Raw genomic sequence first — 27,417 nt, 5'->3', positions numbered from 1 at the left:
CCTGCCACCCTTGCCCACCCCAGGAGGACACCCAAGGATGGAGGGACCCACCCCAGGGACATTAAGGTAAGTTCAGGTAAGTATTTTTTTTTTATTTTTTTGTGGCATAGGGGGGCCTGATTTGTGCCCCCCTACATGCCACTATGCCCAATGACCATGCCCAGGGGACAGAAGTCCCCTGGGCATGGCCATTGGGCAAGGGGGCATGACTCCTGTCTTTGCTAAGACAGGAGTCATTTCAATGGGGGTTGGGCGTCGTAAAAAAATGGCGCAAATCGGGTTGAGGTGATTTTTTTGCCTCAGCCTGACTTGCACCATTTGTGGACGCCCATACGCCATTTTCCCCCTACGCCGGCGCTGCCTGGTGTACGTCGTTTTTTTTAACGCACACCAGACAGCGCCGCCGGCTAACGTCGGCTAACGTCATTCAATAAATACGGCGCCCGCATGGTGCTTCAGAATGGCGTTAGCCGGCGCTAATTTTTTTGGCGCAAAACTGTGTTGGCGCAGTTTTGCGTCAAAAAGTATAAATATGGCCCTAAATATTTGTCTGCAGCATGGTCCATTCGCCATAGGTTCACCCTAGCCCCGGGGCCATGAGCCGGTCTGGTATTCTTTTGCTTAGGGATGGGGTCTTTATTTAGATTCATTTAGTCCTCAGATGTGCCATATATTGTAACTTTGATGGGAATCTTATCTAATTAATGTGCGGATTTTTAAAAAAATTGGATCACTGGGGGGCTTCAGGACATGATCTTCTGAATTTAAGTAAGGACCCTGGTGATTTTTTTTTATTTTATTTTTTTATTCATAGTGCAGTCTAACTGGCATTGAATGCAATCCAAAAGTGTGGACTATTTTAATAATTATTTATATAATCTAGTGCGAGAAGCTAAGGCTTATTAATTGGCATGTCATTTTATAAATTACACTGGTATGATAAGAAATGTACTAGTCCACAAATCGATTATGTCACCGGTTTTAGTCTCAAGGAACGCATTAATTGTATTTATTTGAATGATGGACACAAGTTTTTATCATTGCTATGTATGATTGTTCTACCGTATCCACAAATCGATCATGTTATTGGTTTTAGTTTTATGGAACATATTAACTGTATTTATTTGAATGTTGGGTACAAGTTTTTATTATTGCTATGTATGATTGTTTTATTGTATTCTAAAGGTCGAAATTTTAGACTGAATAAATAAATAAATCCAATTTGGTGGTAAGCATGTTCAAATTTTAAAAATGCATTATAAATGCATTTTTAAAATTGACACTTAGCGCACACATTCCCCTAAGGCATGTGTGTGCTTCACATGTGCGCAAATATTTTTTGGGGGTACATTTCCTAATTTGCTAATTCCTAACTGGAAGTCATAAATTGGGAAATGCAAAACCATTTGCACCTATGGGCCTACAGGCCCATAGGGTGAATGGAGTCGCATTCTCTGTTTGCGAATTGCAAAATTCATAAATACCATTTTGCATTTCCTAAATAGCGATTTCTTAAAATTCGCTATTTAAGAAATGCAAATCGGATTTTTGATACATCTGGCCCTTTTTTCCCATTTTTCCCCAAAACACAAAATTTTGCTTTATTTTGTCTCATTTCTCAGTCTCGTCCAGGGTAGCTTAGAATTCCTTGGAGGTTGGAAATAAAGAGTGCAAATTTAGTGTGGATAGCTTATGTAGACAAAAAGTTATGGGGGCCTAAGCGTGAATGTCAAATAGCCAACAAAAAATCTTTACTGGGGTAGGAAAGGCCTAGTAGCGAAAGGGTTACCATAGTGGTAGCAATAAGGATAATAACACTCAGTTTTTAAATAATACTAATGTTAAAAATGTGATCACTACTGCTGCAACTAATAATAATTATCATAATTATTTCTATTGTTATTGTTATCGTAATAAAAAAAAAATCAATACTAATTATTACTATTACAAAAACAACCACAATAATCACCATCATTTTACAATAGAGATAGTAAAAGGGCATAATGGAGGATGGTTTTTATCTGTGTTGATGGGCAGGGAAGGTGTGATGCCCATGGGCCGAGTACGAATGGCATTGTGGTTTGTTAGGAGTGAGACGGACAAGCCTGGAAATTCTTTTAGTGAGCAAGCCACCAGTTTATTGCTTGAGATTACTTCCTAATTGTCCCAAAGTAAACTAGCCATCCTGGGTGAACTAAAAAGTGAAGAGAGTAAGTTATCAACTTCCAGCCCAACTGGACTCCTCTGAAAATAGTTGCTTACTCATACTGTAGACCTGAGCAACGTCAGCAGCCAGAAGACTTTAGTACATCTCTACTGAGCGGCAAACAAGAACAACTTACAGGTTTCATCATTAATCACCAATCTTTAATTAACAGCTCTGAGCTTTGCCCAAGAGGAGCTGAGCACGGAGATGCCAGCGGACGCTGGACCTGCCCGCCTGCTTCGTCCCTGGGACACCGTTGAGAGGCTGGCACATCGTCTGCCCCTCCTGTCAGGGGATTGGCCTTGAAACTGGAAAGCAGATGTTCTTGGCCTCCCCTTCCCTTGTTCGCCGACCTTGGGTGCAAACGGGTCCCCAAGCTGACTCAACCAGGCTTTGGTGCGAGGTCTCGAGTGCCCATGCAGAAGGTGGTGTCCAAAACACTGCGAGTTTGGTTCACTGAGCACTGCAGGGGGTGCAGAAGGAAGCCAGAATTTTGACTCTCGTTATGCACACGTGGATGCAATCTTTCTTTCTACTTGTCCAGCAAAGATATGCTCCAGGCAGAAAACACTCTGAAAGTAACCAAAGTACAGGGATGGCTTCTCTTAATCGAGTTTTACAAATTCAAAGAAAATGCAATTCCCTCTTAAAACCGGATAATTCATGTCTATCTCATCCCTTCCACTTCAGCCCCCAGTTGTGAATTCGTAACCCTATCTCTATGGAAAAAGAAGCCTTTTTCACCTGCCCCGGGGTCACCGAAGGGGGAACCTGAGAGGCGGAAGGGAAGGTATTCTTTTTTTTAAGCTGGGGAGAGTCTACTGCTCCTCCGATGTTGAAATATGCACGCAGGGACAAGGCACCACAGCCCCTTCTGCAGCACCTTCACTAGTGCAGATGGTTCCTGTGCACATGTAGCACTAGTACGACTCCGTGAGGGTATTCCCTCATTTACATAAAGGCATGGCCCCATGCAAATGACTGAAACACTTTGCCTCTGCTATCAGGGAGCATTCTGGCTGGGCATGGAAAATAAATGACGCTAAGTCCGAGTGCCCACCCCCCCAAAACCCGTGGGCCTCCTCAAAAGTGAGAAATGGTGTCCCATGGACACCCCAGATTACCCCTAGTTGCTCACTGCACCTGCCTGCAGTGAGATCTTCTGTCCTCCTTTGTATAGCAGGTCGAGTTGCCACCTGAAAAGTGAAAAATTGACCAACACTTGGTTCGTCTTTTCCCAAAGTTCTTTCCTCAGGGCAAGTTCAAGTTTGGGGATGTCCTGTGGGTAGGGCATTTTCTGTAATGGGGTTCACAGTTCCTGGTTATAAGTGGCACAACTAGGTAAAGGAGCGCCCCAGAGTAAACAAGGACAGCGAAGCCCCTTAGTCTAGTACAGCCCCAGGTGTCTGGAGAGAATCTGAAAATCTTTGATGTGCCGCAAACAAAGCAGCGGTTATGTGTCATACAGAAGTGCACAGAGTTCTATTCAGATGTTGCCTAGAATTTGTTTCAGGCGGTGCTGAATTCTATAATAAAAAGTACTGACAGAGAAGTAATACAGGAGTGAAACATCCCATTTATAGTGTTAAGCATTCCATTTTATATTATTATTATAAGTAGTAATAGTGTTAGCTTTATTAATATTATTCGAGTTATTATTAATAGTGTTCTTATTCTAAACATGAGGTGTGCTAGGACACATTATGATGTTAATGATGAAACTACTACTACTACTACCAATACTAGTAATAACTCTAATAATAATAATTATTATTATTTTTGTAATGATGCTGTGACATTAACCCATGACTAGTATAATTATATATATTGCTATTAGTAAGAGTAACTGTATTGTTAGAAAGTATTTTATATAATTCGTGATGCTACAGCCATTCAGCCTCTCATCGCTGTATATAACAACGATCAATATTAGTCTATTCGGTGGGTATTTTCATCGTCATCAGAATGATGAAAGTCTAAATAAAACCATCAGGATTCCAGGTGATATCCTCCAGATAGCAAGATGACACAGATTCCTGCAGTAGACAGAAAAGCTCACTGAGCTATTGTAGAACCACTTGAGTGGAATGGAAAGGTTGAAACTGGCTTTTCACCTGGCTGGAGCAAAGAATGCATAAACAAGTCTGTAATCTTCGAAAAAATGTTAGGATAAAATGAAGCAAGAAAAGACATAAAAATGACCTCCAGGATAGAGAAAAAATAATCACAAAATTCATTAAATAAACAATATGCCGTCTATTGCTGCTGAAGGTCTTCTCGTGTTTGTGCCTGTTTCTAATAAAAGGCAGCGGTGGAGATGTGTTCAATTCAGATGCATAATTTACCATCATAAGGACGGGGTGAGTGGGGAAATTCATGCCATTTCCATAAAGTACTATAAAGTTCTCCAGGGTTTCCCAACTGCTGAAGGGCTGTGGGCGTCACATGAGAGATTCATTTTATGGACAACACGTGCCCCTCTCTTATGGTGAAGACAGTCCCGGCACCAAAATGTGTAGAGCGGGACTTTGTGATAAATAATAATTATGAGACCCTTTATTTATGTGTTTTTATTTGGAAGGTTAATCGAGACTCAACAGAAAGATCTGGGGACATACGTTCACGCCATCCTAAAAGATGTGAAACCATAGAAGGACTGGTGTTCACTTGCTGAAAGCGGTTCTATATCATGTGGCCTGGTACATTGTTGTCCAGAAAGCACTCGAAGTTGGCCAGCTTCTGGTTGCATAACTCGGGTGAAAAGTGCCAGTTTGGAAAATAAAGCAAAGCAAAAGCTAGGATTTGTAGGTGATGGAAACATATTTAAAACACGAAGGCCCAGATTTAAGAGTGCCTAGCGTCATTCCAACACCACATTAGCACTTTTTTTTTTTTAACGCTAATGTGGCGTTGGAAGGCCAAAAGCGCTGCATCATAATTACAAAGTGGGGCAATGCTTGCATCGTGCCACTTTGTAACCCCTGGTGTCACATTATGCCTGCGACAGGCATAATGTATGCAAGGGGGTGTTCTGGTGATAGTGGGGGCCAGAAAAGTGGTGCAAAGAAATCTAAGCGATTTTTTTGCGTCATTTTTTTCGGCATTTTTATCACCTGCTAGGAGCAAGCATTCAAGGGAGGTTCCCGTTATTTTCAATGGGCCTCTGAGTGCTCTGCACGATTAGGGTCAATATGTTAATGCTAATCTTGCAAAGCGCAGGACTAGCGTAAGAAATGATGACACTAGTACCCCTGACTACCGCCATGGTGCACCGTACTTTAAATAGGCGCACACATATTGAGTTGGGGCGGAGTTAAGGGGGCCAAGAAAGCGGCGCTGTACTAGGTGCAGTGCCAATTTTCATAAACCTTCCCCAAAGATCGCATGAAATCAGAACACTTGAAAGCTTTGGGGTAAAGTACGAAGTATACAAAACCGAAAGTGGAGCTGTGAGTAAGGCAAACAGCATTTTCAACGACACTGGAACAACAAAAGCCTCTTAACAATGAAAGTCTCTACAACGGCTTTTTTGTTAATCATGAATATGCCTTTACTACAAACAACTTTATAATGAAAATGTAAGTATTTTACAGGTAAGACCGTTATATGTACGTAAACAAACTTCACAAGAATCATCATCTATCTACGTATTCTGACACACTCCACAAACAGTGATTAATTTGAGCCGGCGGCTGTCGGTGGGTGATACCAGCATTTGTTTTTGGGAACAAGCTCTTGTTTTTCTGCTTCAGACCCTTACCAACAGCAAGGAAGGGAAAAGCATAGAAATGGATGCAACGAGGTTAATAGCACCAGCACGCTTTCATTTACAAATTAAGCACTGCCAACACACCACCTTCTGTGACTACATCACCATTCTCCTGACTTGAAAAACCATCTTAACTATTCTCTGACTCCTAACTCATCAACTTTCTGACTATAACCCTGCATTTATCCACTCAAACCTGACTCTAAACCATACTCATATGAAAGAAACTTCACTGTCCAATATTTTGCTGCTCTCTTCTGAATAATGTACTGCTCCCACTTCATATTATTATTAAGAGCACGTCTGGAAAACAATTAATATGTTTAGGGGTTCTCAGCAGTGGAAAAAATTACTTGTTAACTTGAGGGTCAAGGAGAGGCAGAGGAAAGGGGTGGAGTCACAAGGGGCAGAGTCATGAAAAAAAGAAGTCTGACAGTCAACCTATACATTTAGGGGCAGATTTATGAAAAGTGGCCTTGCACCTAGTGCACTGACACTTTTCCTGTGCCCCTTAGCGCCCCCCATAACGCCACCATAGTAGCACCATATTTAAAATGCAGTGCATCATGGCAGTAGTTAGGGTAAGTAGCACCATCATTTTTTATGCTAGTCTGGTGGTTTGCAGTATTAGCGTAAAAACTTATGACGCTAGTCCTGCAAAGCACTCAGAGGCCCATTGTAATCAATGGGAGCCTCTTTTTAACATCTGCACTTAGCAGGCGTTAAAAAATGGCGATAAAAATGGCGCAAAGAAATCTCGTAGACTCCTTTGAACCATTTGTATAGCCCTCACCTAGTGCCGGAACACCCGCCTTGCATACATTATGCCTGGTGCAGGCATAATGTGGCGCAAGGGGTTAAAAAGTGCCGCGAAGCATGCATTGCACCACTTTGTGAATATGGAGTGGTGTTTTTCTCCTTCCAAGGGCACATTAGCGTAAAAACAAATGACACTAATGTGGCGTTAGAACAGCGCAAGGGCTCCATAAATCTGGCCCTTATTTTTTAAACAGCATCACCAAGAAATTGGCAACAAGGGCAAATGTGATAGGAAATCCATTCTGCTTTATTAGCCAGTCACATGTGTTTTAAAATGTTTAAAATTTAAAATATCGTATGGTTGCAACCACCTGCTGCAGAGACCTTTGTGTGCCCAGCAAAAACTTTAGGGGATACTTTTATGTTATAATAGTAATGGTTAGAAAACTCTGGTGGTTAATGCACTTCATGCATGTCTATCCACAGCGTTGACTCAATTTGTGTTTCTTCTGCTCATGTACTCACCGTATAATCTCTACATGCATGGGAGATATGTGACTCCTACACATCACAACCCTCGTTTTTCTACATTACATTTCCTGTACATTGATTTTAACATTTATATGATTTTTTTTGTCTTTCTGTGTGTGATGTTAAAAGCTTTGACACCCTACACCAGATTAAGTAGTTCTATGAAAGAATTAAGTGCAAATAAATAATTATATATATAAACTTTATTTCGGCCATAAGATTATAAAAGTCACAGATAAAAGAGGCATAAAATATTTCGTTATGAATATAAATATACAGCATATTAAAACTGGTGTACATTTCAAAGAGGAATTCTATACAATAATTCTCTATCGTCATGTGATTCTGTATCGAAAAGCAAGAGAAGACCGTAGTCAAAAACCTGTCTCGGTCCGCCATGACCTATGAAAATATCTATACGTGTTCTTCAGACCATAGATTGCCTTGATGGAGTGGTAGAAAAAACAATTCCGTTTCTGAAAAGTCACTTTATGTCGCTACCAGTAGCTATTTAAAAACAAGTAGACGTGGCTTCCAGTGATTATTGTTGCCATGGTTAAACAAAGGAAAATCAATTATTGAAGAGTGAAAAATAAAATGCAGTTGATTACAATACAAAGGCCATTTTGAATATATTTTGGTCAGAGAGCTATAATATGGTAAAAAGAGCCAAAGGAATGCATGGCCTCAGTTGATCTAGGCTAATGATCATTGTTCTTTGACTCGGCTAATTCATCAGCAACACAATGTTTCGAGACTACCCTTAGTTTCACCCACCACTTAATTCATTAACATTTTCGAGTTGGGTAAACATTTAGAACTTATCATTCTAAAAGCATTTATAATTTAAAAAATGTCATTACCTACCCTCCTCTTTGGAGAAACAGTAAGAATTGCAGCAAGGACTATTAAGGGACTTAAGAATATATGAGAAGTGGTGCTTCGGTCTGAAGGAGATGATCTAACCTCACCTGGCATACAGCCCTCTATCCTATTTGCTGTGACCCTGCAAGACCAGAGAAGGAACATAGAGGTGACAATTACACTCTGCTCGTTCGTGTCACACCTTCGGAGCCTGTAGGCCTCCCAGTAGTGTGCTATACACATATTTTTGCATACTGATTTTGTCCACCTTTTCTGTGGCTTGGCGTAGCCTTGGCACACGACTAGAAAGTGCTCTGCCGACTCAGAAGACATCAGACAGACGGGTCAGTAATGAGTTTACCGGGAGCTTCTATCACATCTGCCTGTTGTTGACCTTAGAGGTAGGCTGCCTATCCTAAATTTAATATATACACTCTTAGCCTGCCAGGGTTTGATCCTGTTCAAGAAGGGCGCACAAATGGTTGAGCATTTAAATTGCAAGAATTTAAATGTAGTGCTCCCCTCTTTTGTATTATTCTGAGAGCTAACCAATAAAGTTTCCTGGAAAAGTTCCTTTATCTTGTTAGATGTGGTCTTGCTGTAGGAGGCCGGCCTAATTTGTAGTGAGTACCCAAGGTACTTACACCTTATACCAGGCGTAGTTATCCCTTATTAGTGAAATGTAGTCAGTATTTAGCTGCCAGGTTGTGTAGAGGTAGCTGTAAGCAGAGCAGCCCAGGCTGAACTAGGAGACAAGCAAAGCTCATACAATAACACTGTAGTCACACGATACTCACACACACATGAAAGACACTACTCAGTGTTACCAAAAATAAAGATACTTTATTTTAGTGACACAAGGCCAAAAATACTTTGGAGATTATACTCCCTTAGGAGGCAAGTAAGTTACACAATATATACACTAGTAACCAAAAACAGATAAGTAAACAGAAAATAGTGCAAACAGTGAAAATCACAACAGGTTGCAATGGGCCTAGGGGGAACCCAAACCATACACTAAAATAGTGGAATATGAAAGTCGGTTTCCCACCAAGGCAAGTGTAGTGTGTAGAGGGGTGCTGGGAGTGTAAGAAAACACCAAAGGTATGTAAAATAGCCCACCGAGAGCCCAGGAAAGCAAGTTTCCTAAAACACACTAGAAGTTGTGATAGAAGACAGTACAAGACCCAGAAGAGACTGCAAGACACCAACAATGATTTCTTGGACCTGAAGGCCTGTGGAAGAAGGGGACCAAGTCTAAGAAGCAATGAATAGTCAAGGGAGAACTGGAGCCCCTGCTAACCAGGATGAAGGTGCAAAAGAAGAACCACCGGTGAGAAGACAAATCAATATTGCACCAAAGAAGATAGATGTGGGCCCCTGGTTGGTGCTTAAGATGCCCCACGCCAGATGAATAAATGCAGTCTGGTTTGCGTCTCTGAATTCCTCCAACAAGCCTGGGTAAATGCAAAGCTCACAGTTGGCAGAAAATGGCACTGCCCGGGACCAGTAGGGACCTGGTGGCCTCTACCCAGGAGGAGGAGACAGAGGAGGCTCTCAGAAACTCAGAGAGCCCTCAGAAGACCAGGCAGCGCGCACAGGAGTCCCACAGCATGGAGACAAAGAAGGTGAAATGGAGGCCCATGCAACAAGACACAAAGGATTCCCACGCCGCCGGAGAACCACTCAGGAAGCTGTGTGTCACAGGATGGAGTGCTGGGGCCCTAGGCTGTGCTATGCACGAAGAACTTCTTGGAAGGTTGCACACAGCCTTAGAAACTGCAAGTCACGCGGTGCACGGGGGTATTGTCTTACGTGGGGAGACAAGCTCTTACCTCCACCAAATTTGGACAGCTGGATGTTGGGACTGTCAGAGTCACTTTAGTCCACCACCCATGTCACTGGATCCACGTCTGTCATCTGGAGAGGGGACCCAAGCCACTGGCCGTCGCTGCAGAGAGGTGCCTGCTGAAGCAGGGAAGTGACTCTGTCACTCCACAGGAAATTTATTTGGTTCTTCTGGTGCAGGCTGAAGACAGGCAGTCCTCTGAAGATGCACGACCTGGTACCTGTTGCATTTGCTTGCAGAAGCTGAAGATACAATTTGCAGAAGTCGTCTTAGCTTCTTTGTTGCAGTTTTGTGGAGTTCCTCGAGCAGTCAGTGGTTGATCCATCAGTAGAAGATGAAGTAAAGGATGCAGAGGATTCCTGCTGGAGTCTTGCAATCAGAATCTGAAGAAACACCCAGAGGTGAGACCTTAAATAGCCCTGAGAGGGGGATTGGTCACCTAACCAGGTAAGCACCTGTCAGGAGGGGACTCTGGCGTCACCTGCTGGCACTGGCCACTCAGATGCTCTCAGAGTTCCCTGACCATCCTGAAAACAAGATGGCAGAACCCAGGGACACTCTGGAGGAGCTCTGGGCACCACCCCTGGGGTGATGATGGACAGGGGAGTGGTCACTCCCTTTTCCTTTCTCCAGTTTCACGCCAGAGCAGGGACTAGGGGTCCCTGAACCAGTGTAGACTAGATTATGCAAGGAGGGCACCATCTGTGCCCTTCAAAGCATTTCCAGAGGCTCTGGGAGGATACCCCTCCCATGCCTGTAACACCTATTTTCAAAGGGAGAGGTTGCTGCCACATAGAGCCTGGTGGGACTCCAAGTCCCAGGCTCCTTTTTGCCTCTGCCTGCTCCTCTCCACCTGGGGCCACTTGCTGCTGATCGCGGGAGCTATAAAGCGCACCGCGCAACACTCCTCTTGGTTGCTGCCACATAGAGCCTGGTGGGACTCCAAGTCCCAGGCTCCTTTTTGCCTCTGCCTGCTCCTCTCCACCTGGGGCCACTTGCTGCTGATCGCGGGCGCTATAAAGCGCACCGCGCAACACCGCTGCGCGGGACGCGCCCAGGCGAATCCCGGGCCAAGGGCCGGGCTGGGCACCCCCTTTGGGCCCTAAGGTACGCTACTAGTTCATATAGTGCTGGGAAGCAACTTTAAAACTCCCTTTTGCCCTACTTCTGTAACTTTAATCCTCAATGGGGAAGCGTAAGGCGAAAGGTAGCCCTGCACTGGGCTCTGCAAAATCTAAGATACTTAAAACCAATAAAGTCACGTTACCACATACTAACTGTGTTGCCAAGGAAATAGATGACTTGATTGAAGAAGTTGAACAGATTTGAAACAATAAGGAGAGGATCAGGCGAAAGGAGTCGAAATCTGGTACTCTCATCCCGTTCTTGACTCCAAGTTTGCATATTGCCCCCATACCACAAACTGTTACGTCACTTCATCAGGCATCAGCCCCCCAAGGCCCTACTAATATTGGTAGTTCTTCTTCCCCATCTGCATTTCATCTCGATCCTGAAGTACCAAACGACAATATTACACATTTCTCAATTCCTTGTTCTAACCGTTTTTCCTCTCTGGCCCCCCAAGTTCTGGAAAATCCTATATCAATCTCTACGACCTTGCCATATACGGAGAGTGTTCCTTCACTAAATGACTTGCCAGCATTGGTGGTTAGTCTTAAGAGCGAAATAGGCGAGCTGAAATCCTTACTGTTTGAAATTACTACTCTTCTCAAAGGTAAAATTCTTCTCCCTATTGGTGAGCCCAAACCAAACTCTACAACATCCAACCACTCACACGTAAAAATTGTTTCTTCAACTGAGTCCCTGCCACCGCCATCAAGCACAGCAGCCTTTATGGAAGGGCAGCACTCTTACAGCCAGAATATGTCCTCTTTTGAACGTAACACTCCTCTTTCCTTTAATGTCCCTCTCAAATGGGACACTACTAAAGCTTCCCGTCAAAACTTTGACCCAACGAAGAATAATTATATATATATATGTGTAATGTTCCACCTCTGCCCCCAAATACATGAGAAGACAAAGCCTCACTAGCCAATAAGGCCACGCACTGGCTGAGACACGTTAGAGGCTGTGGCTCAGTCATCCACGACGACATTTTATCTGCCGAACGAGCGAATGGCCTTCCAGGTTGTCGAGACTTCATAAAACTCAATTAAAAAAACTCCCATCTGGTAAAAGGTCTTCTAGATATGGAAGCACGCAATATAAATAGGAAGCCATCTGCTATTTCTCTCAGCGCCAATCGACCCACCGATGGTTATATGAAGCTGAACCTCCTCCCTAGAACAGCCAGCTGGGTCTCGAGCCGTTCTATAGACCATCGAGATTTCAGGCCATTAGGCCATCAGGCCCCAAAAGGTGTACCATCTGACCCTGTCCCAAACACTAGCACCAGCCCTACTTCTAGTGGCCAATTAGCACCTGATTTCGATCTCCAGGGGGCCATCTCCGACATCGATTGACTATACTCTACTAATTCCTGCGTCCCCATTCCTAGCTTAGACCGACGGGCTACAGGTTCTTCATCCTATCCACTTAGCCCAGGTGTTGCTTCCCCTCTGGGTTCACGACTCGTTAATATCAATCAATTTACAAGTCCGCGTATGAAGAAGTTTATTGACAGCAACCTTCCAGATGACACTCTCGTGAAACCAAGCTGCTCTATTGCCCAGACACCAGCAAAACTTTTGTCCTGGAATGTGGCTGGCATCAATGGCAAACTTGCAGACATTGAGTGGAGGGTATTTGTTGAAAATGTTAATGTATGTATGTTCCAGGAAACATGGGCCAAAAACTGCACATATAGACAGGGGTTTAGTTCCTTTTTTAAACCGGCTATGCCGTCTTTAGCAGGTAGGGCAGTAGGGGGCTTATGTACTTGGGTAAAATCGACAGAGGTGGGAGGAATAAAGGAGATATACGTGGACTCCCATGACATTTTGGCTATTGCTATCCAACCAATCTCAGGCTCCCCCGTTCTCTGTATAAATATTTATAGCAGGCCGGGACCCACCAATAATTGCTCTACTATCATTGAGCTTTTAAATACTCTTATTTCAGACTTTCGTCTTAAATATCATATTATAATAGCAGGGGATTTTAATGTCCAGCTTGAAATCAATTTAGATCTTATAGAGGTCATGCAACCTGAAGATAGTGTTTGGAACATTCCTCCCTATTCCACTCAGCAAAACTCATACAAACCTTGCACTAGGGCAATGCAGGTAATAGATCTTATGATATCACATGGTCTCCGTCTTGGCAATGGCCGTTTCCCAGCTGAAACCCCTGCAAGACCAACCTTTTTCAGGGGTTCCTATAGTAGTAAACTAGATTACATTTTTTTTGATTTAAGAGTTTGGCACTACATACTAGATGTGGAAGTGGGCAATCCATACACTAGCGATCATGCCCCTCTACAGATTACGTACAAGAGACCTCTTCTAGCAGGAGCTTTATTTCCTTCTGTTTTACCTGCTGTTATGGAGTTGTCTAGCAATAGGCGCACAGTAAGATGGGACTCCTTTGAGAAATCGAACAAGCGCCGAGAAAAACTGTGTGATCTAATTTCTTCCCACCAGTTATTTGACCATAGTCTTACTTTTTCTCCAATTGAAGTTACGTCCCTTCATTTGGACCTCTTCACTAGCCTGAAAGAGCTGTTTTCTAGACGCCCAAGGCCGCTGACTAACTCCTGCCCCCAACCCTGCTCCAAATGGTTCAACAAGAGGTGTAGAGAGGCTAAAAATACCCTGGTTAGCGTCTTAAGGACAAAGGACAGACTAGGTATCATTAATGCTAGACGTAATTATGCTTTTATATGCAATAAGAGCAAACATGAGCATGAAGAGGAGCTCTGGAGTGACCTACTTGAGGCAGCTAGAGCTCATGACTCCAAACGATTTTGGATTTTGGTATCTCGTAGTGATCAGAACCGAGCCCCTTATTTGGAGTCTCATATTACTCCTGATGCCTGGCTTTCCCATTTTAAAGAACTGTACGGCTCTCCATTGGCCTTCGATGCCCCAAATCTGGGACAGCTGACAACATCTTATTCACCCGCGTCCTCTTTGCCCCTCTTTACACTGAACGAAACCGCCCTGGCCATCACAGCCCAAAAAGCAGCGAAGGCCCCTGGGTCGGATGGGATTCCTTCTGATATGTTTAAAGCGGACCTGAATACCTGGAGCCCGTATATTAATAGGCTTTCTAATGCCATTTTGATTACCAGATCCTACCCTGACTCATGGAAAGAGGCTATTATCGTGCCTATCTATAAGAAAGGAGAGAGGAATTTGCCGGGAAACTACAGACCCATCAGCCTCCTTGACAATCTCCAAAAAATATTTTGCCACCAATTGCTGAGCAGGCTGAGTAAATGGATAGTGGATAACCAAATTTTAAATCACCTCCAAGCGGGCTTCAGAGAAAAAAGCAGCACAATAGACCAGATATTTCGCTTAATCTCTATTAAATGGAAAGTTGTCGATGTGAATTCAGGCCACCTATTTGTAGCTTTTGTTGACTTAAAATCAGCTTTCGATTTGGTACCTCGCAATAAACTATGGGAGGTCTTGTCTAAAATGGGAGTCCCTTGCCCTATTTTAAATATCATTAGAGATCTCTATACTGGAAATTATGGTAGAATCAGATGGGGCCAGCATGGCGAACTAACTGAAAAATTTCCCACTGTTCGTGGTGTGAGGCAAGGTTGTGTACTCGCCCCTACCTTATTCCTCCTTTTCATAAACGCATGCATTCCGTATCTTATGGAGTGCTCCAATGATGCCCCCAAAATAGGAGGGCAGAAGATCCCCTGCCTCCTATTTGCTGATGACACCTTGTTGATATCCCAAACAGCCACAGGTCTCACAATCCTGCTTTCAAGATTTATGACCTTTTGTAATGACCACGGCTTGGAAATCAACCGATCAAAAACTAAGGCGGTCATTCTGACCTTGGCGGGCGGCGGAGGCCGCCCGCCAAAGTCCCGCCGTCAGGTTACCGTTCCGCGGTCGAAAGACCGCGGCGGTAATTCTGACTTTCCCGCTGGGCTGGCGGGCGGTCGCCTTCAGACCGCCCGCCAGCCCAGCGGGAAAGAGGCTTCCACGATGAAGCCGGCTCGGAATCGAGCCGGCGGAGTGGAAGCTGTGCGACGGGTGCAGTTGCACCCGTCGCGTATTTCACTGTCTGCGCAGCAGACAGTGAAATACATGTAGGGGCCCTCTTACGGGGGCCCCTGCAATGCCCATGCCAGTGGCATGGGCACTGCAGGGGCCCCCAGGGGCCCCGCGACCCCCCCTACCGCCATCCGGATCCCGGCGGTCGGACCGCCGGGATCTGGATGGCGGTAGGGGGGGTCGGAATCCCCGCGGCGGTGCAGCAAGCTGCGCCGCCGTGGAGGATTCAATGGGGCGGCGGTACACTGGCGGGAGCCCCCCAGTGGTGCCGGTCCGACCGCGGCTTTACCGCCGCGGTCGGAATCCCCATTGGAGCACCGCCGGCCTGTCGGCGGTGCTCCCGCGGTCCTCCGCCCTGGCGGTCTTTGACCGCCAGGGTCAGAATGATCCCCTAAGTGTATGGTGTTTGGGGATAAAAAAGGTAGGATGCGGCGCCCCATTTATTTAGAGGGCGCCGCATTGGAAAGAGTTGGCGATTTTGAATATCTAGGCCTGAAACTAGAAGATTCGCACAAATGGCATTCTCATCTTCAGAAAGCAAATGTCCGCTTGAAACAACGGACGAGCGGTATCATAAGATTTGCAGCTAGATCTCCCAGCTTTGCCGTGACACCCGCAATTGAAATTTACAAATCACAAGCAAGGGGTGGAGCCCTTTATGGAGCCGAGCTGTGGGGCCACTGTAATCTAGATGATCTGATAAAAGTGGAAAGCTCTTTTTTAAGGTCCCTGCTAAGAGTTCCTTCTAGCACCTCAATGCTCCCCATTCGAATGGACCTAAACTTGCCTCCCATTTGCCAGATTGCTGCGCTTAGGCCCTTGTTGTATTTGATCCGTCTATGATCATTAGACTCTCTTATTCCCTATAGATGTGGGCTAGTCAACCTGATGGCCAATAATACTAGTCCAAAAATCAAGTGGTGTGTGTATGTAGAAGGGATTTTCACACTACTTGGCTTGGGGTCTTACTGGAAGGATCCGCTATCCATTCCAAAAAACGCAACACAGACACTGAAGAATGCGTTTTGGCTCCATGTGCATCTTTCACAACTGTCTGCTGTCTCACCATCATCCATGACGGGCTGTTTCTTACAAATAAAATGCCATTATGAATCTGCGCAATATATGGACATAGTTCTCTCTCCACGTGCACGTGTATTGTACATTAGATTTAGGGTAGGTTCTCTCCCTTTGCGCATCTTAACACATAAATGGGCCAACACTAGCTGCACTTCGAAGATGTGCCCAATGGGTTGTGCCAGGGAAGAATCTTTTACCCACATTCTCTTTCAATGTCCTGCATACCAAAACCAGAGAGCTTGTTGGATTATCCCCTTGTGTAGGAAAATGGGTTTCAAGAACTGTCCACTGGCCTTGAGAATTTTTAAATCTGATCCATCCGTTCTAGTGGTTTGTTGCCTGGCAAAATACTTAGATTCCATCTGGCACTGTAGATTGAACATGCTTAAAAAAATAGAGGTAAACTTGACCATAGATGTGGGGAGCGGTTGTTGATGAACTCATCAGTGAATTTTAATGCAGGCACCTATTACCTTTTACTGCTTAAAGTATTTTTATGCCTAGACTTATTTTTATACATTTTTTTTCTTTTAAGCAGAAATGTCTTATTATATTTAATATGACCGGCAAAGCCTGTATCTGATTTTCGATATTTATCATGCAAAATTTTTGTATTCCTACATGATCTTTTAATATGGTTTGAAATTTTTAAAGGAAGAATTTTTATGGTTAATATATACACTTTTAATATTTAAAAACATTTTTAAAGTATGGATATTCTTATATTCTTAAATAGAAATGTTTCCTTTTGTGACATGTTCGGTTAGGCTTGTATTTGAATCTTGATGCCCAACATGCAAATCTTTGCACCATCATATGATTTTATAATATGGCTCGAACTTCCAGAAAGAAAACTCCCATGTTTAACATCTTCTTATGTAGTTCAACTTCTTATGTTCGAAATCTTCTGTTTATAACTTGCTGCTTTGTAAAACTGTGAATTGTGGTGTGCTTTTATGGTATTTACTTTTACCGAAATAAAGCTGACGAACGAACAAGAGGGTGTAACACCCCTATCCTTAAGGAAATGCATTAATCTGCCTTTCTGGGATTGAGCTGCTCAAGCCCCAGGAGGCCAGAAACCTGTCTGTGAGGTGGAAGCAGCTGGGGCTGCAGTGAAAACCTCAAAAGGCTGGTATGGCAGTTCTGGGGGTCCATAGTGGAATTGTAAAACCAATACTGGAAGCAGTATAGGGGTACAATTCCCAGTTGTTAAACGCCTTACATGGCCATATTCGGAGTTACTATTGTGAAACCGTACATAGGTATTGACCTATGTGCAGGGCACACTTAAAATGACGTCACCGCACTCACGAAGTCCGGGAAAATGGGCCTAGATGGCCTGGTGGCACCTCTGCTAGTGCAGGGGTGCCCTCCCACACAAGTACTTTGCACCATGCCTTCAGGGTCTGAAGGCCTGACATATAGGTAACTCATAAGTGACCTGGTGCAGTGAAAATGTCTGTGAAATAGTGCATGCACTATTTCACACAGGCTGCAATGGCTTGTAGAAGCCTTTGTATGGGCTCCTTATGGGTGGCAAAAGAAATGCAGGAGCCCCTGGAACCCCAATGCCCTGGTGACCTAGGTACCATATACAATGGACTTATAAGAGGGGTCCAGCATGCCAATTTTGAGTGAAATACTGAGTCATTAGTATATAGGAACAAATTTAGAAACAGAGAGAGCATGAGCACTGGAGTTATGATTGGCAGGACTCCAGTGACAATTTAGAAAACAGTGAAAAACACTGACAAGCAGGCCATAAACCATAAGCACTGGGGTCCTGACTAGCAGGATCACAGTGACACAGTCAAAAACACACTGACATCAGGCAGAAATTGGGGGTAACACACCAAAAAGAGGGTACTTTCCTACACTTGCTCATTCCAGTTGGGGAGTGCCACACCTCCTCCATTTTGATGAGTAAACCTGACTGATCTTTTTAAGCCATGGAGTCTGTAGGTTTTTAATCCAGCATAATTAATTCGGATAAGGTGTCCCTATAGGGTACCACCTCTGAAGTAGTCCAGAGCTGTTCCCAGTGTAAGAGTGATTTTAGGAGGGCTCGATGAGTCCACCTTGTTCATTGCCAGATCAATGCGTAAAGGCAGCAAAGGGGTGTCTAAAGGCAGGAGGAGCAGTGATCGAATTAACTTATTTTCAGTTTGGACTAAGGGTGTGTGGTCTGCACAGCCCCGACTCTATACTCCAATAGCATCCCTGTGAGCAGCTGTGAGCAGCCTTACTACTGCAGATTCCCTTTGATGTAATACAGCTCTGCTTCTTGCTCCGGGTTGGAGCTAGGACAAATCGACTGCTACTCTGACACCCAAACAATCAAAATGGCTTACTTACTGCAGTGGCACCTCCACCATCTCAACTCTGCCTCTAAAAGAACTGTGAGGATTAAATGCCATAAATGTAGATTTTGTGGGATTGATTTCTAGCCCCCGCGTCTTGCAAAAGGAGGCAAAACAATCCAGGAGTGACTGAAGTCCCATAGACACTCCGGGAATGAGCAGTGTATCATCTGCAAACATCAGGATCTGGGTACTTTTGTTTGCCGATTTGGGTGCATCATCTGTACAGTCACTCAGCCGATCGACCACTCCATTAATTTAAAGGCTAAACAACATGGGGGGAAAGGCCACAATCTTGCCTTACTCCACAGTTTACCTGTACCCTTTGTGTAAAGTTACCCCTCCATGTTCCACCTGACGTGCATACTTTTCAAGTTTGCAAAGCGCTCAGTATTCTCAGAAGGTCTCCAGAAATACCATATTCCTCCAAAACTCTCACAGGCTATCCCTAGGATCCATCAAAGCCACATATAGATGTTCCCTCTTCAGAACAATGTACTTCCAGCACAACATCATGAAGCAAATGACCTGGTCAACTGTGCTGACCCTGCGCCTAAATCCCAGCTGGCTGTCCGAGAGGAGTCTGGACAGCACCTGCCTGCAAAAGATCTTTTGACTGTTGTCAATGAGGCTGATCGGCCTGTAGTTAGAGGGGCATCATGCCAATGTAATTTGTGTATTTATTCCTATGCATGGATGCATCTGACATTCTTACAAAGCATGAATAGAGGGGTTGAAAAGTGTCAATAATCAGCCTCCAAATCATATTTTCTCTTAAGTACATGTTAAGTTACAACCTGTGCACCTTTGTATCCACCTTTTGGTGCTAGGCTCCACATAGCTCCCAGTCAGGATACCTTGACAAGAGAAAGGCAGATGTCCCTATAAATCAGGCCTTTCTTTTGGGTCCAGCTAAAGTAAGAAACCCTCCTCCCCTCTTGCATGTCGCTGCTCTTATGGAAAGCAGACAATATGTGGACATTGGTGAATGTGTTCTGGTGTCTCCAAGTTACACTAGACAAATTCAGGATATTTCACTGGTCACTGATCAGGCTCAAAAATAGTGGGTTCCACTCATCTCATTTCTAACATTGGGTCCAGTGATCATTTGTGTAATAGAAGATCAGTACCTCTATGCCAAGATCTTTGCGAAGACCCTTTCAGTTTATTTCCTGAAAGCTTTGAAACAATTAGAACATCTTTCTTAGGGCTTCATTACAAGTTTGGCGGGCCAACCACCAGACTGCCATGTTGGCGGTCCTGAAAAGACCACCATGTTGGCGGTCTCCTACACCACCCTATTACAAGTTACAGGACAGCCAACCGCCAATCAAAAATGGGTGACCTCCAGCAGTCGGGAAAAAGGCTGTCCGTTGTCCCTCACCGCCAGCCCTGCGACCAATCACTAAGCATATTACAAGCACACATCCACCCTGGTGCTCCATCAACAGCGGTCAGCCAACGGCAGTCTGAACCGTGGCGGTTTGCAGTCTGCAAAGCAAAATGCAACTGCACATTGGATGCATTTCAAAAGAACACAGCTGACACACATTGTCACACTGGACAATCCTGCGAAGGACATTATAAAACACACCCCTTCACAGACCACAATCCTTTGCATCTACACTGCATTACACTGAAGCGAGAGCACCTATATCCTTAGAGCACATTAATTAGGCATCCCCATGTATTTCTCCATCCCATAGAACACCCACTACACACCCTTGACCATTCATCCTCTATTGCATCTCCCTTGTTAAGCAAGTCCCTGTCACCACATGTTTTTTACCACCATGTCACATTTAAAAAATCCCCATTTCACAGATGAAGAGTTAAGAGTCATGGTGGATGAAATCATAAGAGAGGAGCCACAATTGTTTGGAGCACAAGTCCAGAATGCCCTTCTCAGTAGGAAAATCAAAATGTGAGACAGGATAGTCGACAGAGTCAATGCAGGTGTGGAAAGACCTCAGCAGGAGGTCCGTTCCCTGGTCTTCAGGTATCAGCTGCAGCCCAAAAAGACTTGTGGTTGCCTTTCCACTGCCCCGTTACAGCTACTACCCTGTAAGGGGAAGGTCGTGGCCATCCTGTATCTTGGGCTCTTGACAGGAATACCTTGGTTAGTGGAGTCTGGTTAGTCACAACACTGAAAAGGTCACCAAAATGCCATGTCATGCATGAACAGAGGTCATCTTTTGCCTCACTTACTGTCACTCCACTCCACTCATCAGCCCAGTGTCCACCTGTCAAAAGACTACCTTTTGGCAAATCACAATTGAAGTGTAGTCGGGTGGGGAGATGACATCTGTACATTGTGTGTAGTAAAGGGACTGACATGACTACAACTCCCAGGAGCCACTGTTCCTGTAACTACAAATACTACCACAGTGGTATCATGTTACTAGACATCTGTATTAACAAAGATCAATTGACGTGGACTCACCTGGGAGGATGATTTCTTCAGTGTGTGTGGCACAGAAAGTGACAGGTCTGCAACTACCACCAGGCCTTGGGTCTGTGGCTCCAAACAACAGCACAATCATTACAGGCCCAAATACACCTGTCTGTAATCACTCCATGGCTCTACACATTTGTCAAGTGTCAGGAAGTGGAGGGACTGGCATGACTGCCAAGGTCAGGAGGCACTGTTTCTGTGACTACAAACATAAGCCCAATGGTCCTTTTCCAAAATACCCATTTGTCATCTCCCAATTGAAGTCTACTTACCCAGGAGGATATCATTGGTAGAGAGTGTATAGTAGAGGCACTGACCTGACTACAGCTCCCAATAGGCCCTGTTTCTATCACTCCAACTATCAGACCAGTATACTCCTGCACAAATACACATGTTTGTCAAATCCAAAATGCAGTTTACTCACTGGGGAGATACCAACTGTTTAGTGTGTCAAGTATAGGGACTAGGCTGACTACAGCTCACAATAGGCCATGTTTCTGTCATTCCAACCACCAGATCAGCGAACCCCTGCCCAAATACACCTCTTTGTGAAATCCAAAATGCAGTGTACTCACCTGGGGTGATACCAACTCTTTAGTGTGTGAGGTACAGGGTCTGGTCTGTCTACAGCTAACGATAGGCCCCATTTCTGTCACTACAACCACCAGACCAGTGTTCACTTACCCAAATACACATGTGTACCAACTCTCAAATGAAGTTTACTCACCTGGGGGGATATCATCTGTACACTTTGTGAAGTAGAGGGAGCAACCAGACTGCAACTTCCAGGAGGTACAGTTCCTTGAACTCCTAACACCAGCCCAGTTTACCTCATGCTAAATACACCTGTCTGTGAAATCAAAAATGGAGTTTACTCACTGGGAGATACCAACTGTTTAGTGTTGTAGTGTAGCCATTTTTAATATAGCTTTATGCGAGTTTGATTAATGTATTAGGCCTCTGTGCACTTTGCCCTAGATGTATTTTATTTAACCTTGCACTGTTATTTTACAATAACCAGTTTCACGGTCTTGTATTATTTCATTCTATCACACTGTTTAGCTTACTTTAGCACTGTGTTCTCAAACAATACATTCTTTCTCGCTCTGTGCTTCAGTCAAGGATACATTCTGGTACATTGCCGATAGACGTGGTGGAAGTGTAGTCTCCAGGGTTCGAGGAAAGTACACATTCTTACGTAGGGACGTTTCTTAGAACATCGGCGTGTTAGTTATAAAAACACTTCCTAGTCCTGGTACACGTAAGAGGGAGATTCCGACCAGGAACCCACAACTAGATGCTGACTGCCCTGTTGCAGATGCTGATGCAGATTACAGGCCTTTGCTCAGGTATGAGGGTTGATGTCCTCCCGGGGGAACCTGAAAGGCAGGCTTAGAGCCTTAGAGGCTGTGCTCAAAATATAACTTAGTGAGAACATAATCTAGTTACACTTTGATAGCCTTATTCTTGTGTTTCACTCTCCTCGTTACTATTTCAATCCTACTGTGTTGTATCGTTCTGGTTATAGCAGCTCACGCTTTGTTATCTAAAATGCAGTCATTTTATTAAACCAATCTTTAAAACTCAAACTGCCTTTGTCATTTATATATGAGACCGCATTGCGTATGAGAGAACCGGTTGTGACCTGAGTGACCACGACTTTCCTGGGAAGTATTAAGATGTCATGCGCTCGGCTGCCCAATTGTCTCTTCCCTTCGGGAGAGATAAGGCACTGCTAGTTAGCCGGACTAAAAACCGGGTTTGGGGTGACAAGGGTCCTTCACCGTGGGTCAGACTTAGTCCCCCACACTGCGAATGATCTTGCCGCCCAAAAATCCAGTAGTCTCATTAGGATAATGAGAGCCTACGCGACAGTGTGTGAAGTACTGGAACTGGGCTGACTACAGCGGACAATAGGCCATGTTTCTGTCACTCCAACCACCAGACCAGGGCACGCCTGACCAAATACACCTGTCTGTAGACTCCAAAATCATGTTTACTCTCCTGGGGGATACCATCTGTTAAGTGTGTGAAGTACAGGGACTGGGCTGACACAGCTCACTGTAGGCCATGTTTCTGTCACTAAAACCACAGACCAGTGTTCTCTTCTCCAAATATCCTCATTAGGTAGCCACAAATGAAGTGTACCTACCTAAGAAAACAACATTTGTCAAGTAGGGGAAGTAGAAGGAGTGACAGGAATGGGAAGGCCAGGAGGCACTGTTTCAGAGATTACAAATACAAGCCCAGTGGTCACCTACCAAGATACCCATGTTTGTTAAGTCCCTCACTCACCTGGGAGGATAAATATGGCAAGTCTCTGGGAGTACAGGGAGTGACCTGACTGCAACTCTCGGCAGGCCCTGTAACTGTTACTCCAAACACCAGTCCAGAGGTCACTTTTCAAAATACACTTGCTTGTTAATTCTCAATTGAAGTTTACTCACCTAGGAGGGACCAAGATACAGATCAAGCTGAGCCCAGAGATGTGTCTGCCTACCTAGCTCCATCTTGACGTACTAACCCAAGATTAAACTAGTGAGGACAGGAAGGATACCGTACCCTGTGTGCAAACAAATGAGCCCCCAAGGCCTCAAGATGCATCACCAGAATGGTATCGGCACCAGACACATTCACACTACACTCAACACATTATCACCCCAGTCACATATAAAACAAACTCTTGCCTCTACCTGCATCTCAAACAACTAGGCCACAAAATAGCCAAAGACATATCTTGCACGGACACTGTTTTGCCTGCACTGATGGCAAGATGGCATTTCCAGGCCGTGCTCCAAAGTGCAAAGTATCTGCACATCACATCAGCTGCATGGTTCAAAATGAATTGCCAAACTTCACATGTGCTAAATCAAATCACCCAGTACTACGGTCACTTGGCACAACTGGATCAATTGCAACTTAACTTTGGACAAGGTCTCTGCTTATTGTAGCACTAAACTGTTGCAGGTAGATGTCACAATACAACAAGTAACATTGTACATTTCATATCAACAGGTCGACCTGCCACTGGACTCACAGAGGCCACAGCGGAGACTGCCACCCTCCCTGCCCCAGATGAAGCCGTCAGTGAGAACAGCACTCCTGGACAGATGGACGTTGAGGACTCCCCTGGCCCATCTGGGCAACCTAGTCAAACGGCTACAGTGAGTCTCACTGTGCCCATATCAAAACCTCCTAGTCCGGTTTCTGCAACATCTCAGGCAAACATTCACCCCCCAACCTGTGTGCCAATCACAGTGTTGACAATCTTGTGCCCCTCACTCCTGAATCCTGAGTTGCGGTGTAACACTTTGGGCACTGAGGGTCCAGGAACAAGTAGTAGTGGGCAATCTGTTGCAGGGGCACAGGCCCATGAGAGTGATGTGCATGGGAGGGATGCTGTAGGCAAGCATGGTGAGGCCACTGAGGCTGCGGTCAGACAGGACACCATCAGCCACATCACAGGGGTTTACCATGAGTCCCAAAGCGTGATGGGCCAGGTACTGAAAAAATTCCAGGAAATCAAGCAGCTACAGAGGGACATCCATTGGGACATGCGGGAGCAATGGAAGGTCCAGAACACCAATATGGCCTCCCTAGCAGGGTTGTTGAGGGACATCAACACCAACCTGGGCAAGGCTATTCAACATTACTCCACCCCTTTCTTTAATGCAGCAACACAGGTCCATTGACATCGGAGCTAACCACTAGAAGGGAGGGCCTGCCAGGGGTATCTCAAGACCAAGACATCCCTCCGTCTGTAGCAGCAGATCTCCCCGCCTGCAAGCAGGGACGTCCAGCAAAGAACCCAGGAGTTGAAGATAGCTAGACACCCACCACTGCAAGCAAGTGACCTCTTCCTAAGGGACCTCTTTTGTGTGCCACACATTCACTCTGTTGACTGATCCTGAATCACCTACCTGTTCAAATGGGAGTACTCAGGACTTGACTTTGGACTCCCAATGGTGTGACATCTACTCAGTTGATTTCATCCACCATGATTGATCCCTTCACTTTACTGAGTTCAGTTCATGTCTGTCCACAACTTATGTTTTGCACCAGCATTGTAATAAATTCACCCATAACAAACGTATTTTCTGCTTGTCTCATTTCCACTAACTGCTATGTAGAGATATAAGACTATGTGGACCATATGATGAGGACACAAGCTACTTGGGCAAGGAGGAATATGTCATGGGTACACAGTGTCTGGCTCAGGGCCAAAATCATTACACACAAAAACATTAGCACAAGTGTCTGGACACACAAATAAATGTAATTCCAGAGTAAAGCACACAGGATGTCCATATGTCTAGACTTCTACAAACAAGAATGTGTAACTCATACTGAGTCATAGTACATATCCCAAGGTACAGTACCCCAAGACCACAGAGGAAAGGGATTTGCCAGACACTGAACCGTAGAAAAGGCAAACAAGAAAGTGGATAATGTTACCAGATTGAGCCTTATCACGTTCCACACCAAAGTTTTCCAACACCACATAATCCATGATACAGACAGATGGCAGCACAACAGTCCCTGAGCAAAAGCACATCATGATCCAGTTAACATTCATCTGGTGGTATGACACACATGAATGTTAGTATTGTGACACAGGCACTGTGGCCTGGAATGTTGAAACACATCGACAGCTACATATCAGCCATGCAAAAAGTGTTTAGTCAACATAGAGGTAAAATGATCTGTTTGCAATCTATGACCACATTCTTATATGATGACACACATGATGCAAGTGGCCCATCCACACCACATACAACAAGTCCAACAGGCACTTCTGACCTTCCACCAAGACACTGTGCAAGCTGTCTTGACACTGCTGTCCAACACCGAAACTCTGTGACCAACATTACCTTGAACAATCCATGTCCACTACCTCTGTCCTAACAGCATCACAAACCTGCAAATGTCACAATTCTGAAATGCCCACAGGAGCATGTCATGGTGCATAAAGACAAAACAAGGAGTATAGGCTTGGATTCCTAACCATGAAACAAGTCAAATTTCAAATCACATTTCAAGCAACTTGTAAACCACTTACATTGCAGGGAAACTAACACCAGCAAAGTAACATCCTCAAGGTGGGGATGTGTCATACGCAAATTAATCTAACTGCCTTTGGCTGGTCATTGCAGAGTGTCAGCTCCTTAGCTATGTTGTAGGAAACAAACTCCACACATTCTCACAACTACAGTCCATTGTACAGTCACAGTCATATAATCAGGGGACATACTTACACTCACGAAAAGTAGTTGTTGACGAGATCTTCCCGCATGTCAGCTCTTTCCTCTTCACCACTATCATCCTCACTTGGCCGTTCAGGAGTATCACCCGCTGACACTGCAGGCTCCCCCTCCTCTGGGATACATGGCATGTCCCTATGCAGGGCGAAGTTGTGGAGCATGCAGCATTCCACAGTGACCTGACACACTTTCCCGAGTGAGAAGAGGAGGGCTCCACCTGTCTGATCAAGGCACCAAAATCAGGCCTTCATGAGCCCAAAAGCACGCTCCACAACCCACCTTGTTCTTCCATGAGCCTCACTGAAGCAGACTTCCCCTGGCATAGTTGGATTCCTTAGTGGTGTCAACAACCAAGGCTGGTTGGGATATACAGAGTCTCCTGCCAAGGAATGGGACATATTTACATCAATGTGTCCCACACTTCATGATGGCATTGCATATACAGAACCAGAACAGTTGTGACTAACCAACTAGCCAGGTCCTCTCTGGTCGCAGTTGTGACATCAGCTGGGATATGGTGCTGTTCTGCTTAATGAAGGAAACATGGACTGAACCTGGATAATGGGCACAGACATGTGAAATGTAGAGAACCGCCAAGCAGACTACTTGCACGTTGATGGAATTAAAGTTTTTCTTGTTGTGACAGACTTGTTTATTGGCATGCAGTGGCACCAAGCCAACATGTGTGATATCAATGACTCCCACCACATGCTGTAAATGGGCAAAACCATAAAAGTCAGCTTTCACATTGGCTACATCCTGACATTGGGGAAACTGGATATAGATGTCAATGTGTTTCAACATTGCAGAGAGGACATCCCTCAATATCAGACTGAACATAGGCTAGGACATACCAGCTGACAGCACCACTGTATGTTAGTAGGACCCTGTGGCCAGCAGGTGCTACACTGACATGACTTGTACAATGGGTGGTATGCTGGTTGGACAACTAATAGCTGGTATCAGATCTGGCTCCAAGTGACAACACAAGTTCAGTATTGTTTGCCTATCCAGGCGGTAATACATTATGATGTTGCGATGCTCCATGGTCTGCAGGTCTGGCAGTGGATCGTAGACAG

This window comes from Pleurodeles waltl, chromosome 7 (genome assembly GCF_031143425.1).
Source record: "Pleurodeles waltl isolate 20211129_DDA chromosome 7, aPleWal1.hap1.20221129, whole genome shotgun sequence".
Classification (NCBI taxonomy): Eukaryota; Metazoa; Chordata; class Amphibia; order Caudata; family Salamandridae; genus Pleurodeles; species Pleurodeles waltl.
This window is presented reverse-complemented; position numbering follows the sequence as displayed.